The sequence below is a fragment of the Dipteris shenzhenensis genome, chromosome 8 (genome assembly GCF_047967505.1).
Source record: "Dipteris shenzhenensis isolate YYH24624 ecotype China chromosome 8, Dip_SZ_1.0, whole genome shotgun sequence".
Taxonomy (NCBI): domain Eukaryota; kingdom Viridiplantae; phylum Streptophyta; class Polypodiopsida; order Gleicheniales; family Dipteridaceae; genus Dipteris; species Dipteris shenzhenensis.
The window spans coordinates 41,634,821-41,650,976 of NC_141603.1; the positions used below are offsets into that span (position 1 = coordinate 41,634,821).

Sequence of the window (16,156 nt, forward strand, 5' to 3'; positions counted from 1 at the left end):
CTTCGAATGCTGTGACTTCTGCAAAAGTTCATGAATACTAAAGACATGTATTCACCTCCTTTGCCTGATAGCATGACTTTGATCTTTCTACCTGTCTAGTTTTCTACCATAGCTTTGAATAATCCGGAAAACACTTCAGATTTCTCTTTCAGAAAGTAGACCCAACAATATTTGCTGTGGTCGTCGATGAAAGTCAAGTAGTAAATTGAGCCCTTGATGCTGCGGGTTTGGGCATAACCCCATACATCTATATGAATCAAATCAAGAATACCTTGTGCTCTGGAGGTGCTTCTACCAAAGTTGGTTCGCTTTTGTTTGCCGAAGCAACATGATTTGCAAAATTTTCTAAGAAACTGTAGCTTAGAAAGTCTAATTGCCATATTCTAATTCCTAAGCTCTATCAAGATTTTGAAATTGACATGTCCATATCTCTTGTGCCATGTTGTAGATAGTGGCATTTGTTGCAGTTGAGTTGACATGGCATGAAAATCTAGTACTGAGGCTAGCATTCTGAACAAGCATCCTTCCTTTACTACTTTTCGTACTAGCTAAAATCCTTCGGATTTTTCTCTGATAGTGCATTCATCTCCATTGAAGATGACTCGATAGTTGTGTTCCATCATTTGACCTACTAACAAGAGTTTCTTATTGAGCTTCAGAACATAGAGTACATCTTTCACCAATCCTTTTGTACCAGTGAAATTCTTCATAGGGACAATGCCTTTTCCTTGAATTGGATTCGGTGTATTATTTGCCATGTAGATAACATTCTTCTGATGCATTTACGTGACTTCGCATCCAATTTTCTGCGATGATTGTCATGTATGTGGGCATATGCTATGCAACCAAATATGCAAAGATACCCAATGTGTGGTTTGTGTCTAGTGAATGATTCATAAGGTGTCATATCTTGAATCGGTTTGGTTGGAAGCCGATTAAGTAAGTAGTTTGTAGTGGCTATTGCTTCTGCCCAAGACTGATTCGAAAGATGCTCTTCACTGAGCATTGCTGCTAAAGTACCGTTCTTCCTTTCAACTCTTGCATTCTATTGAGGAGTATCTGCACAATTGAATTGTCTTCGAATGCCATTACTTTTGCAAAAGTTCATGAATGTTGAAGACATGTATTCATCTTTCCCCTCTTCATATTTTCTCATGGTGATCTTTTTGCCTGTCTGGTTTTCAACCATGGCTTTGAATTCTTGAAATCTAGAAAAGACCTTAGATTTCTCTTTCAAAAAGTATACCCAACAATATGTGATGTAGTCATCAATGAAAGTCAAGTAGTAAAGTGAACCATTGATGATGCAGGTATGGGCATAAACCCATATATTTGTATGTATCAAATCAAGAATGCCTGATGCACGAGAGGTGCTTCTTCCGAAATTGGTTTGCTTTTGTTTAATAAAGCAGCATGCTTCACAAACTTTTCCAAGAAACTGAAGCTTAGGAATTCCAATTGCCATATTTTGATTTCTGAGCTCTATCAAGCTTTTGAAATTGACATGTCCAGATCTCTTATGCCATTTTGCGAAAAGTGGCATCTGTTGCGGTTGAGCTGACATGGCATGCAAATTTGGTACTGAAGCTAGCATTCTGAATAAGCATCCTTCTTTGATTGCTTTTTCTACTAGCTGATATCCTTTGGATTTGTCTCTGATCATGCATTCATCTCCATCAAAAATGACTCGGTAGTTGTGTTTTGTCATTTGACCAACCGATAAGAGGTTCTTGCTGAGTTTTGGAACATAGAGTACAGCTTTCATCAATCCTTTCATACTAGTGAAATTGTTCATAGGGACAATACCTTTCCCTTGAACTGGATTCATTGTGTTATTTGAAGTGTAGATAACATTTTTCTGTCCTTCTAATGGTGTCATCTCTGTGAACCATTCCTGATGCTTTGCCATATGAGATGATGCACTGTTGTCAATGTACCAAGGATCCTGATCTACTTGGTCGACTTGATAATTGCATTCCCTTTTTGAATTGCAATCAATGTCTAGATACCTGTTTCAGTGTGCACACATATCCTCGCTTGCAAGAAACATATTCTCAGGTTTATTTGCATAATGACTATACTTGAATGTCCACCACGATGATTTCCTCTTCCTTAGAAATTCCCTCGATTGTTGCTGTATTGACTGCCTTGGTCGTATTGCTTCTTGCGGTGGCAATCTCTTTCATACTATCCAAACTCATGACATTAATTGCACTGAATGTTTGACAAGTTAGTGGATGCATTCCCTCGTCCTTCGAATCTGCCTCGATTGGAATGATTTACTCTTTGCTGATGTTGATGTTGTCGAGGATGATCCTGATGTTGATTCTGACTTTGATGCTCACTTTGTTGATGATGACCACTTCACTGGACTGACCTACCTATGCTTATATTTCTACCTCTGCTTCTATCTGATGCTATGAATGCTTGATCATTAGAACTTTGTGTGTGTGAATGGCTTGCATCCTAATTTCTTCACCAAAGTAAAACTGATTGCAACTTTTCCAGTGTCAAAATTTGCCGTTGAATGGCAATACTCTGGACTTGATTCTCTATCCCTCTCCTAGTCTATTCAAGATGACTTGAACCATTTATGTGGGATTCGTAGCCTCTCCTGTTGGTGCGAGTTGATTAATGCAATCCTTGATCTTGAGTACGTAAGCATGATTAGTTTCACTACTGTTGCAAAAACTCTGGTTTATTAGATTTCTCAGTGTGAGAATCTTGGAAGTGTTCTTGGACTCATAAAGAGCTACAAATATCTCCCATGCTTCTTTTGATGTCTTGACTATGTTGAGCTATCCTAGCATGACATCTTGCACATTCTTCTTGATAAGATGATATGCATACTTGTCTTTCTTGTCCCATTCTTCCTAGGCTTGGGCGATGGCAGGATCTGCTATACTGATGTGATCATTGTTGGTGTAGCTGTAGATCCCACAGTAGATCCCACTACTGGTGCTATGACAACAGGTGGAGTAGAGCTACTGCTAGCTGGATTGTCCAATGATGCAGGTGTAGACCCATTGATATACTCCCATTTGTGTTAAAGTACAAGAATGATCTCCATTCGGTATTTCCATGTGCTATAATTGGAGTTATCTAGCTTAGTAGATGTCTCCAAATTGAGGTTGCTAGTCGTAGACATGGTGCGAGAAATGTTCTCAAAGTGTCTGTGAAATCACTGTCTAAATCAACTGCAAAACATTGATTGTATCAATTTTAGGTAATGTGATGATGTGAAACCGCATGTGAGCGAAGGGACTGACTCCGAGTAGGAACTATTTAGGAATTTTTGGGCATGGCTTCGATTGGATGCTTTGGAGTTCTCTTTGCTATGGATGATCTAATGTACTATGAACTAGATCTAGACCAATCATCGAGCAATGGAAAAACAACAAGAATTCCTTTTTTTTAGGTGCTAGGTTAGATGCATCGATGTAGAGGTTGATGTGCGTGCAAGAAGTGGATTTGTCACACCTAGGCTATAAAGTGTGTGATACTTGCATCGAAATCTGTGATGATGTGATGAGCATATAGAGCACAAAATATCAAGCATTTTTCCTTTTTGGAGCGCCCTCAAATTCTTCTTAGATCAAGAGATACGGCTTGATCTAGGTGGAGGGGCCGAAAGGGTGCTAATGACGATGTGGTAGGGTGAGTCACATGCAAAGCATGTGCTTGGGGTGTGCCTTTGAAGCAGTGCTGAGGTGTCAAGAGCGTTCACATAGAGTGTGCCAGTGTGCCAGTGAAGAGGTGATTGTGCTTGGCAGAGGGGTCAATGCCATGTGACATATGATGAGGTGGCAATATGCTGATCGGGCATTGTGCTGATGTGGTAGTGACACGTGTAACTACTGATGTGGCACTGCCTATGTGGTAGTTCATGTGGTAGATGACATGGTAACGTGGATAAGGTACTACTGATGTGGCAGTGTGGTGATGTGGCCATAGGGTCCAACTGTTGACATGGCAGTTGGCCAGCTAGAATGACATGACAGATAGAGAAAAGGTCTCTGAGGTACATCTCAAAAAAGTAGATGAGACTTAGAGCTCATCTTCATCTCTTGCATCAAAGTTGTTGTTGCCATCTGCTGAAATACAAACTATTTGCAACATTTCTACTCTATAAACAATTGTCTCCGTTCTTTGTAAGTTTTGTACTATATTTTCCTTTTTGTGGCATTAGTCAGACCCTAGCATTTCCATTTCCAGGAGTGGATATGTGTAGGTGTTTTTCAAAGGATATGAAAAATAATGGTCGCTTGATAGCAAAAGGAAAGAAGAAGGGCAGGATGTTTACGTTGGATGCAGACATGCCTGAATTGAGTGCAGCAATGTTTGCACATGGGACCGGTGTAGCCTGCAGATATTGATATCTGGCACAAACGCATTGGTCATGTTAATATACAGCGACTTAAATCAATGCAAGCCCAAAATATTGTTGCAGGATTGCCTAAATTCAAGGTTGCAGAAATGCACAAGGTTTGTGAAGCCTGTCAATTTGGGAAACAGGCAAGGAAACCTTTTCCTAGGCATGTTCAAGAGAGTAAAAAGCCATTGGAATTAATCCACTCTGATGTGTGGACTACAAAAGCTGCATCTATTGGAGGCTGTCACTATTTTGTCACATTTATTAATGACTTCAGCAGAAAACTGTGGGTGTATTTTATGAAAAAGAAAAGTGAAGTGTTTGGGCACTTCAAAGCTTTCAAAGCTATGGTTGAAAAAGAAACAGGCCTGCAAATAAAATGCCTAAGGTCAGATGGAGGAGGAGAGCACCTCTCAAATGAGTTTGCAAGGTTCTTGCAGGAGCATGGTATAAAGCAGCAATATTCATGCAGTCATACCCCACAGCAAAATGGAATTGCAGAAAGAAAAAACAGGCATATTGGAGAGGTATATCCGGCTATGCTAAATGAAAAAGATCTACCAGATTATTATTGGGCTGAAGCAGTTGCTACAGCAGTCTATATAATGAACAGGACTCCCACTGCAGCAATACATGGCATGACGCTAGAGGAGATGTATACTGGTAGGAAACCAGATATTTCTCATTCGAAGATTTTTGGTTGCATTGCCTATGTCCATGTGCCAGATGAGTTGAGGTCCAAGTTGGATCCAAAAGCTGATAAGTGCATCTTTATTGATTATTCTCTACAGCAGAAAGGGTATAGATGCTATAACCCTTCTACACGTAAGTTCACAGTGAGCAGAGATGTTGTTTTTGATGAGATGAGCAGCTGGTATAAACCAGTAAATGTGATGATTGGTGTAGATGCACAAAATGGTAATGCTGCACAGAATGCACAGCAGCAATCACAAAATATCAGTGGACCTGGAGTGTCCTCTACCAGTGGTTCACATACTTCGCCATGGATAGGCAGATTGAGATCAGGAGAATCCCCTCAAAGTAATGCAGAGAGTGGTACGCAGGTATCACGAAAAGGAAAAGAGAAGGTAGATCAGCCCATGTTTGATGTGAATGCAGGTCACTCTTGTGTGGATGGTGAATCCAATGGCTCAGAACAGAGCATTGATGATGAGTTGGGTATTCCTTCTGTTGTTACACATGGAGTAAGGAAGACCAGGGATGTTTTGAGAGCACCTAGAAGTGAGCCTATTTTGCACAGGTCTACCAGGGTTAGGTATCCTGTGGATAGGCTGAAATATGATGGATTTACAGCCATTCACTATGCCTATATGGTCAAAGTGATACAGGAACCATAACCCACTTCTTTTGAGCAAGCCATGGGAAATGAAAAATGGGAGAAAGCCATGGATGAAGAAATGGATGCCTTGGATGCTAATGCTACATGGGAATTGGTGCCTTTGCCTAAAGGCAAGAATGCAATTGGTTGTAAGTGGGTTTATAAGATCAAGCACAATGCAGATGGTTCTGTGAATAGATACAAGGCAAGATTAGTTGTCAAGGGGTATGCACAGACATATGGCATTGATTATGAAGAAACTTTTAGCCCAGTTGCAAGGATGGCAACCGTAAGAGTAGCCATTGCTATGGCTGCATCAAAGGGATGGTCTTTACATCAGATGGATGTAAAGAATGCCTTCTTGCATGGTGATTTGCAAGAAGAGGTCTTTATGGAGCAGCCAGCAGGTTATGTTCATGCTATTCATCCCGAGTTTGTTTGCAGGTTGAAGAAAGACTTGTATGGCTTGAAGCAAGCACCTAGAGCATGGTCTGACAAGATAGGACAATATCTTGTCACTATTGGCTTTCAGATTTCCAAGGCAGATTTCTCACTCTATGTGAGAAAAACAGAGAAAGGGATTATGCTGCTGGTCATTTATGTTGATGATTTGATCATCACAGGTGATAGTGATGAAGATATCCTTCATGTGAAAATGCTATTGAGGCAGAAGTTTGAGATGAAGGATTTGGGAGAGCTGCGTTATTTCTTGGGCATTGAGGTGATTAGATCACCAAGTGGGATACAGCTCTTACAGAGGCAGTATGGATTGGACATGCTGTCCAAATATGGGATGACAGGCTGTAAGCCTATTTCAGTTCCTTTGGAGTAGAATGTGAAGCTGAGCGCAGATGCAGGTGACCTTCTAGAGGACCCTACTATGTACAGACGCATAGTAGGAAGTTTAATTTACATGACTATTACCAGGCCAGATTTGAGCTATGCTGTTGGGTTGGTAAGTCAGTTTATGCAGGCTCCAAGGAAACCACATTTGGATGCGGCTAGACACATACTCAGGTATGTGGAGTCCACATTGCAGTATGGACTATTTTATGAGGCTGGGGTTCAGATACAGTTGCATGGATACACTGATGCTGATTGGGCTGGTAGCATTTTAGATAGACGATCTACCAGTGGATATGTGTTCTCTTTTGGGAGTGCTGCAGTCACTTGGAGCAGCAAGAAACAGCCTACAGTTGCCTTGTCGAGCACAGAGGCTGAGTACAGGGGTGCAGCAATGGCTGCATGTGAGGTAGCTTGGTTGCATAAGCTACTTTATGATATGCATCAGTCTACAAATGGGCCGGTTGTCATTTATTGTGACAACATGAGCAGTATACATTTGGCAAAGAACCCAGTCTTTCATGCTAGAACAAAGCACATTGAGGTGCATTATCACTATGTGCGGGAGAAGGTTTTACTAGGTCTTATTGATCTAGTTTATGTCAGCACAGAGGATCAGGTAGCTGACATATTCATGAAAGCATTGGGCGCAGAGAAGCTGCGCAGCAAGTTCAGAGACCTGCTTGGTGTGCAGGATTTGGGATTGAGCTCGAGGGGGAGTGTTGAGATATCGAGCTCCACTCGCGATATGCCAGGGTGACTGTTCTGCATTTATGTCACCGACTTGTTAGCTGGAGATGCGGTTGGTACACCGCCCACAAATAATAGCTGGATGATAGCTATCCTTATCTACACTAGTTCATGGCTCAGTTCGTATGCCACCTTAGTTAGTTGAGTTTGATTTGAGACCCACATATAGGGTTCTTCTATTTCTTTGTACTAGAGTTCTTTTGGCTTTCACAACTAAGAAGAGGAAAACTATTTTCAGCCTCCACCTTTGTGTGTATTCCCCCATTGTGCATGTGAGAAAGCCGCAAGTGAGACTCCTTCCCTCTCTCCCACTATCTTCACACCTCCTCTACATATGGCACCCAAAAGAGGCCATCTCCTCACATTTCCTAGCCCAGTTGAAGAGCTAGAGCCAAACCTCCAACTCTTAAGCTCTGCAGCGCTCCTTGACGTAGCCATGGCTCCTAAGAGATCCCTCACCCCTGCTCGAAAAAGCCCATGCCAAAGCCCAGCCACGGAGAAGACAGTACACATCCCATATCTAGAGGAAACAGAATCAAATGATGAACCACCATTTTCACCACAAAAGAAGCAGATGCTCACAAGAAGCTTTGCCAATTTCAAGGTATCATTGGACCTATCCAAGCATCAGAAATGGCTCAAGAAGATTGGCTTATTGCAGTATGCTAGTTTTCCTTGGGCATCATGGAAAGATTCCCTGCATGATCTGATACAATAAGAAAGTTTCTAGTGCAGCGGAGGTATGCTTGCCAAGAATATCATGCTTTCCCCTGATATTATAGCATAGGTTTTTCAACTTCCTATCATAAATGAGGAGGTTGTCTACAAAAAAGATGTCAACTTCGACATGCAGAAGGAGTTTGACCCACCAGAGACACAAACGAACTACTTTTTCATCAATAATGTATAGGATTTGAGGAGACAACAACAATTTGTTTGGTATCTCGAAAGGATGCACTTGCTCGTCAAAACTAATAATATGAGTAGAGATTCCTATGCTACGCTCAGTGCAGCCGAGAAGGGAACCAAGATTTCATGGGCACATCTACTGCACTCATGCCTGATGAGCAAGATCGCCAAAAAAGATTTGAGAACCTCCAATGCTCATTCAAAGATAGGGCCGTTCATTGCTATGTTGTGTGAATTTGCTAGTCAGATGGGTATGAAGACCATGGAGGTAGTCCATCACTATAGTGAAGATCGCACAAAAACAAAGCACAACAAACAACATGAGGAGGAGCAGACAAAGAGAGATATGCTACAAGCATTGGAAGTTGCCCAATACTCCAAGGAGGAAGCCACTATGGCTATCTACGACCAATCCTTGGTGGAACATCTGTGGGATACGCCCCTCGTAGGAGAAGAGTTGCTAGCCACACCTACAGAGCCCAAATATTCCAAGAAGATCAAGTTAAATCCTTGGTCAAAATATGTGCTTCAAAATCCAGAGAACAAGAGCAAACCCGAAGATAACATTGCCAGCATATTGCTTACAATGCCTTTCGGAAGCTCCTTCAAAGCATTCTCCCCTGTTCACAACATGACAGACTTACAGGCATCCCAAAAATAGAATCTGAAGAGTCCAACTACAGAAGGAATACATGCCAACATCGAGCTAGAACATGCACTATGAGTTTTGCAAGACTATGTTGATTAGAAGAGGAAAATACAGCTGGAGCTGAAGCAGCAAGTCTAGGAATTAACAGAGGATAAGAAGGCAGGACATGCTAAAGCAGGCCGACATGTAGAAAAAGCTCCATGCCACACAGTTGGAGCTTGAGGAAGTCAAAAGAAAATATGCCTAGTATAGAGCTATGCAGAGAAGCAAGTCTCCAAACTCACTGCCCAAGTCAGAGTCCAAAAGGAATGCCTACCCACGATGACGACTTGGTTGGAAGAAATGAAGGCAAAATTTTATCTACAATTGGACAGAATGGGAGCTACCCACACTGACTTGAACACCGAATTGAACATTGAGAATCTTATACTCAAGGAACAGATAAATGCCTTGGAAGGAGTTGATCAACAACTCAAAGAAATGGCAAAGGAAGTTGATGGTGTTTTCTTTAGCTCCTCTGATCTCACGGATATGAAGACATAGCTGGCAAAGACATCTCAGGACCTATGGTCCAATCTTAAAAAATGCCTGTTTGTTATTGCATAGAGACCTTATAAGGCCTTTGCATTTGCTACTTATGCATATGAAATCATGGCACAGGAATCGGAAACACTTAGAGCTATAGCACAGGGTGCAAAACAGAGTCAAATGCCAATGGATGCTGAGACAGAAATTTTTGAATTAAAAACAAAGCTTGAGAAGCCATCTGTAACTCAGCAGAGCTAGTCCACACAATTGTCTTTGAAGCATGCAACTTTTAAGGATGCAAAATACCAGGATACAGAAATCATAGCTACCCCCAACCAGGCTAGCCCCTAATGCAGATTTTAAAGAGGCAGAGACAACACTTAAGGAGGACCCAAATATGAATGATACCTACAGGAAGATACAAATGAAGCAGACCCAATTGCTGCTAAGGCAGTAGTAATTGATTTGAACTCATTCCACACCATCAAGGTCCATCTGATGGACTACTTTCAATCAAGGGTTTGAGTCTTCCACTTTTTTGCAAAAAGTTTTACACCGGGTGTGCCAGGTGTTGAGGATGACCTATCCACCCACGTGGACCTCAACCAAGGAGGGCTAGTAGACCCCTAGTAAAGGGGAGTTACATTAGTAAGTAGTGGATAATTTTATAACTATAGGGACAGCTATAACTGTCCCTAATAGCCAGTAGTAGTGGCCTTATCCACCACATCATGTTTTGAACTATGTCTGTTTCTGACTATTACCCGACTGGATCACTATCCAATGTTGTTATAAGCTCATCTTCATCGCATGCATCAGGGTTGTTGTTGCCATCTACTGAAGTACAAACTATTTGCAACATTTCTACTCTATAAACAGTTGTCTCAGTTCTTTATATGTTTTGTAGTATCTTTTCCTTTTCTTGACATTAGTCAGCTGACCCTGGCATTTCCATTGCTAAGAGTGGATATGTGTAGGCATTTTTTAGTATTTTGGAGACACCACTAAGAGAGTCATGGTTGCTTGTTGTGAGCCTTTTCTTGCCTTACTAAATCATTGTAGAAGAGATGTCCACTTGTGTGTGATAGCTCCTTGCATGGGCGACCTGATACTGAGGTGTGAGAAGGAGCAAACAAGCTCCCATGGACGAAAAAATATCTTGGAATGAATGGAAATTTTATACAACAGAAATCATTTTTCTCTCCCTATGAGTCATAAAAGTTTGAATCAGATCTCTCCCTCAATGTCTCAAAGAATCTCTCAAATGATGAATGAGAGGAACAATCACACTCTCTCGCAATGGAATTTCTTTCTCTTTCACACAAAAGAAAGAACAATGGACCAAAATTTCTTTCACCAATGGAATGAAAGATGGAAACTCAATCACTCAATCTCTCGATCTCTCACACAAGGATTGCCATGTCCCATCAAAGGATAGGGATTCTCCGATAACTGTTAACTAGCACATCCAAGACTATCATACACTCTGTAGTTGTGGAGATCTTCTTTGAGGTCATTAATATATTGCTAAAGAAAATTAACATAAAAGAATCATTTAAGTTTGTTAGCAGCACTATTAACTAGCACATGTAGCGTTGCTAACTAGCATACATCAAATAGTGTTAGATTGTTAACTAGCACATCCAAGACTGTCATACACTAGGATTTAAGTTTGATAACACTATAAGCTAGCACACATCAAACATTATCACACATTGTTAACTAGAATACTTCTAACACTGTCATACATTGTTACTTTAACACTCATACGGATCACTAGCATATTGTTGTAGAAGATTAATATAAAAGATACATTGCTAACTAGCACCTTGCTAAGTACATAACTCATGAACACGGCATCAAAATTAGTTTCAACACTAACAAGTTTCATATCAAATCCCAAATGGCATGTGATTATAGATTTCTTCGTAACTTTTTGGGGTGATTGTGTACATTTGCCTTCTTTTTGGCATACGCTCCATGGATATCTTGAGGCAAGGTAGAAGATTTGATGAAAGTATGTGGACAAGGGGCTGCTTGTTATCTAGTTTGAAGGAGTAGGAATCCAGTTGCTTGTAGTACATCCCTTTCACAACATAGGAACCTTTATTGATCACATTCTTCCATTCATCAATGTACCCCTTTTCTACTTTCTCCTTTACTGCAATGCACTTGATAAGATAAAAATCTACATTCTCAACATTGGTTGTTACATTTGGATTTACTACATAAGTGTCACCAACACACAAAGCGCTACTTAAACACATCATAGTGGCCTTCATACGTGACACTGTCATATCCATTCACCTCATCTGCATTGACCTCAGCATCATGAGGTAGTGGTACCATAGTGTGATAAGCCTAGCTACACATGGGCCTTGTTAATGCAATGGTTCCATTGTGAATGCATGCATGCTTCACATAAGCATGCCAAGGATCTTACTGCCAAGGCAGTTGGATCCGTTGGACTGTGACCACAAAACACATGTAAGGAGAGAGACTTTGAAATACCCTCACAATTCTACTTCACCTCTCTATTTACATCTCCCAGTTTAATCTCCCAAAAATACGGCTACATTCCCTTTCTTTTGAAGGATATGCTATGTTTATCTCTGAGAAGAAGTCCTATAGAAAAGTAAGCACATGAGTTGCACACTTCAAGATGAGACCACTAGGCTTTAATCGGCTCATGTGTCAATGTTATTTTTACCATTGTTCTAGCACCATCACGCTCTCCCTTGCCGTGCCTTGATCCAAAAAAGAACCAGCTCATCTCCATTCCTGTCAGTCCAGCATATCTTGCAACAAAATAGAACGGCCTAACTGTGAGGCTGCACCATCTGATCAAACCCAATGTCTTTTCAGAGCAACACCCTATTTTCATAGCCAATCACAATGCAACATAAAACAATGTTGGATGAACAATGTGGCATTGTCATATGAAATGAAGAAATGGACTATTTTGATTACTTCCCCTGCCTGGCGATAGTATGTTAAGAAAACTAAAATTGTTATCTAGCTTGAATGCGAGTGCATGGATTGGACCACATTTTTCTCCTTGGATGCATAATTCTCCACAAAATCTACAACTAAAACAACCACATCATCAAGAAATTGATGTATGTAGTTCTTGAATTGTGCTACTTGCCATCGGGCTACATAGTTATGTGTGATGAAGACCTTGACCTGGGCCTTCAAGAGATGAAGAAACTCCAAGCATGGCACGTCTTTGTGCAAAAGATCTTTTCTCTTTTTCTTATTTCCATGCTTATCTATTGACTGCACATATTCAAATACCTTTACAGACAAGGTCTTGCCCCCCTTTTCCTTCTCAAAGAAGCACATTTTAAACTTCTTCGGACCGCATTTTTTGCACTCTCCCATGAGACACTTTCTATTATGAAAAGATGCATCAATCTCCTTTGGTCAAAGCATTGAGTCCCATAGATATGTGCTACCTTTTAAAGTGTGATGTGAAGCCAAGCAACCAGTTCTTATGCCATCACCTGTGGCACAAATGTTGCATGTGCAATTGCATCCTCTTCCATGGAGCCCAAATGTAAGAGACCGCAAGTGGCTCAATGCATCCTTTAAAAAGATCGTTTGCACATGGTACTCACAGCAGTTGCATTTGCATTTGTCCCCCAACCTTAGTACAAAAAAAGGCTTCATTATCTCAAATGATCTCAGACCAATTTTGTAGTCTAGATGTCTTTATTTGAACCTATGGAAGAACTCAACATGCAAAATGTCAGACCGTGCTTACTATGTGACCATGATGGTTATCAAAAATGCTTACAATGTCAACATGCTATTTAGCAGACCCTCCTTGTTATTACACCATGCTTGTTATAAGGCCATGATAGTTAGCATAATCTAGGTTCAAACATGCTTGTTATAAGGCCATACTAATCAGCATAAATTGGGTCAAACCATGCTCGTTATCAGACCATGATTACCATGTGACCATGCTACTTAGCATATAATGTAGTTAAAGATTCATGCTAGTTAGCATTATATAGTTGATGGGCCATGCTGATTGTCAGACCATGCTACTTAGCAGCATCCACTTAAAAGGTTCAAATGTTAGTTATCAGACCCTTCTAGTTAGCATAATGTAGTTAATGTGCCATGCTAATTAGCATTATCTAGTTAATGGGCCATGCTAGTTATCAGACCATGTAGATAACTAGCACCTACTTGAAAGCATCAGATGCTACTTATCAAACCTTGCTAGTTAGCATAATGTAGATTAGACCATCTAGTTACCATCATCAGGCTATCAAACCATGGTACATAGCAACCAAGAAGCATCAGATGCTAGTCATCAGACTCTGCTTGTTAGAGGCAATCTAGATAGCATAATGTAGTGACTGTGCATTATTAGCTATTGATCTATGCCAGTTCTCAATTGTGATGCAAGATATCACAATATATTCTATTTATAATTAAAAGTTATAATTTTACCTAAGTAGCATGAGTTATTCCTGCTAAATAGTATAGAGTTCAAAGTAGCAGGACATGTTCAGGACTAGGATTTTATGACATGAAGGACTATGTAGTATGAGTTACTCTTGCTAAATAGAATAGAGTTCAGAGTAGCAGAACATCCAGAAGCATATATTTTAGTGAGATTGATTACCTGCAGCTCATCGAACAGGTGCGTTGGGTGTTTTATAGTAACTATTTAACCCATGAGTTTTTGACAAACATCCTTCTTGTTAGGGGATACATGTGTCTCATCTTTCCAAAATGTTAATACCAATACTTTCATTTCATCTATGATTACCCCGTGTCTTTTTTGCTTATGACATGCAGCCAATGAGAATAGTTTATTAGTGTTAGGTTCCACGCGTGTTTTTTTAAATCATCATGGTTAGTAATGTATCCTTGAAGCACAATGCCCCTTTACAATCTGGCTACTTGACGAGCGAATGTGCTGTGCACATTGGAAACAATAGCATTTGAATAGCATCCTCCTCTAGTGTAGATTGTGCCTAGATTTCTCACACGACAGGATGTTTATTCAGTAGATTCCATATCTCATGTCTCTCTTCTCTCACTGTACATTTAGTCTTGTCCTTGAAAACTTTGACAACCACAACGGAGATTTTGAGCTTTTCTTCATCATTAAGAGCCTGCACTCCACCATTGCACTTCATATGTTTCTTCTCCCATTGCTTCCTCTTCCTGTCTCTCTCATACTGCCTAATGACGGTAAGATCATATGGGTCCTTCGAGTTGGGATCCATTATTTCTAATGGATCCCTTCTACAATCTCCAATTGCTAACTACAAACATACATATGCTATAATTTGTCAGGGACGTAGCTAAGATATCAAGAATAACTTTGCTCAAGTAGTGGTTATAGGTCTTTACCTTCATTAGATGTGTTCTCTATGTTGCAATGACACTAGCCTGATGTAATGACAATAATGCACAGTTCTCCAGAAAGCTATGGAAAGGGAGAAAGTGGGAGAGCAGGGAGAGCATTTTAGAGGAAGGGAAGGAGGGTCTATTAGTGCCACAATGCTGCTCGAGAGTGATCGAGAGGTCCAGACAGGGGACAGAAGAGGAGGAGGACAATGATAAGTAGGAGGAGGAGGCATGGAGGAGTTGCTCCACAAGTACGAGGGGGTCATGGAGACTTGTGTGTGTGTGTGTCAAAGAGAGAGAGAGAGAGAGAGAGAGAGAGAGAGAGGAAGGGAAGGGAGAGAGAGATAGACAGAGCGAGACAGAGTGGGAGAGAGCGGGAGCAGGAGCGGGAGAGAGTGAGAGCAAGAGAGGGAGAGGGAGAGGTGGGGGGAGAGAGAGAGAGAGAGAGAGAGAGAGAGAGAGAGAGAGAGAGAGAGAGAGAGAGAGAGAGAGAGATTGTTGTCTCTGTGCCAACATGGACTTAGGTAGAACAGAATGTGTGTGTAGAGTAGCGACAAAGCTTCGCTTGTACTTGCATAAAGCTAGAAATAATCCCTCTTAGAAATCCAATTTGCATGTTCTACATGCGAGTTCTACATACAACTCCTACATGCAACTCCTACATGTGAGTTCTATATGCGAGTTCTACATGCAACTCCTACATGCGAGTTCTACATGCGAGTTCTACATGCAACTCCTACATGCAACTCCTACATCCAAGTTCTACATGCAACTCCTACATGCAACTTCTATATGCAAGTTCTACATGTAGAGAGAGAATGTCTTACATTCCTACATGCAGAGAGAGAAGCTCTCCAACTTGTATAAATACCCCATAATGGAATGAAGCCCGAACTCTTTGGGGCATTGTGTTGAGTTCTACTTTGGTATTCTAAGCAATTATCTCAAGTGTCCATGCTTCCTTGCACTCCACATCCAAAAGCATGTTCTAACCTTGCAACTCCTCCTCCCCTCTCCTCCAACTTTGCAACCCATCCTCTCCCTCTCCTCCTCCCTCCTCCTCCTCCCTCCTCCTCCTCCTCCCTCCTCCTCCTTCCTCCTCCTCCTCCTCCTCCTCCCTCCTTCTCCTTCTCCTCCCTCCTCTCTCATCTTTCCCCCATGCTCTTACACCTTCTTCCTATCCCACTCCTATGCTCCCCATAAACCCTTAGTTCCTCAACCCTTAACCTCCATGATCTACGAGGGAGATGAGTTCTCCACCATGTACTCTACGCTGAACCTTGGATCCTCCTTCTAACCCTGGAACCTCCTTCTAAACTCTGGATCCTCTCTCTAAACCTTGGAACCTCCTTCTAAGCCTGGAATCTCCTTCTAAACCTTGGAACCTCCT

General features: G+C 41.2%; 1 pseudogene; it reads right to left on the bottom strand.

Annotated features, from left to right (window-relative positions):
- Nucleotides 1–11,282: 11,282 nt before the first annotated feature.
- On the bottom strand, nt 11,283–11,800 carry LOC147899517 (uncharacterized; annotated as a pseudogene).
- Between the last annotated feature and the right edge of the window lie 4,356 nt (nt 11,801–16,156).